At 57.9% G+C, this 1,200-nt stretch overlaps 1 pseudogene; it reads left to right on the top strand.

Moving 5' to 3' along the window:
• The first annotated feature begins 387 nt into the window (after positions 1 to 387).
• On the top strand, positions 388 to 966 carry LOC111169597 (ferritin heavy chain pseudogene; annotated as a pseudogene).
• Positions 967 to 1,200: the final 234 nt, after the last annotated feature.

Here is a 1,200-nt window from a genome sequence, read left to right on the forward strand (position 1 = left end):
AGACAGTTGGTTTATAAAATGAGAACAGGGTGCTGTAAAAGGGAGCAATTAGAGAACGAGAGAAAGTCCTGGGAAAATAGAAATATTATTGCAAAATTTAAAGATTAATAGATGCCAGGTGCTCAGCGCAGTCGGTCTGCCTCACCCAGGGCTGGATGGAACCTGGGACACAGCTTTCGTGCCCCGCCCTCCGTGCACATCCACCCTCCCAATCCCCCGCCCCCTGACCCCACCCCCCGTAACGGAACAGGAACCTCCTTTCCCCCCTCCCAAACCCGGGTAATGGACCCGCCTTCCGGTCCATCACAGAGTGGCCGCCCTCTTCGACCACATGGGAGCGCTCTGAGGCACCTACCGCGGGCCCAGCGGCTTCGCCTTCACCTTGGCCTTCAGGCCCGACACACTGCCCGTGCTGTCCGCCATGCTGCCCATGCCGCCCTCGCAGGTGCGCCAGAACTACCACCCCGACTGCGAGGCCACCATCAACAGCCATTTCACCCTGGAGCTCCACGCCTCCTTCGCGTGCCTGGCCGCGGCCGTTTACCTCGACCGCAACGACGTGGCCTTGAAGCACTTCACCCGGTTTTTCCTGCGCCGCTCCCACGAGCACAGCGGGCGGGCCCAGGGCCTGATGCACCTGCAGAACCAGCGCGGGGGCCGCCTCAACTTCCAACACATCAGGAAGCCAGTCAGGGACAAGTGGAAGAGCGGCCTCAAGGCCATGAAGTGCGCCTTGTTCCTGGAGAAGCTCGTGAACGCCTGCTCCACCTGTACCAGCTGGTCACCAACAAGAGCGACCCCCACCTGCACCACTTCCTGGAAACTCACTACCTCAGCCAGCAGGTGGCGTTCATCCGAGAGCTGCAGGGTCGTGTCACCACCCTGAGCATGATGGGGGCCCCAGACGTCGACCTGGCAGGGTACCTCTTTGACAAGCTCACCCTGGGCGACAGTGACAAGAACTGAGCCTGGACTGGACTTCCCCAGAGCCATGGGGTGACCAGAGCCCTGGTCACCGTGCCTGCCATGCAGACGGCAATAGTGCCCTTGCAGAAGAAGTTCACTTAAGTTTTTTTCTTCCAGTTTTTCCGTTTCTTCCAATAAAGTTATTGGTTCATAAATAAATAAAGGTCTCTGGTTGATTCATGTGGGCAAATCTCTCACCTTTTAAATTTTAAAGCAGGCATCCAGGAGTCTCTG

The sequence above is a fragment of the Delphinapterus leucas genome, chromosome X (assembly GCF_059928025.1).
Source record: "Delphinapterus leucas isolate spDelLeu-1000000601 "Yukka" chromosome X, BTC_Dleu_Yukka2, whole genome shotgun sequence".
Taxonomy (NCBI): Eukaryota; Metazoa; Chordata; class Mammalia; order Artiodactyla; family Monodontidae; genus Delphinapterus; species Delphinapterus leucas.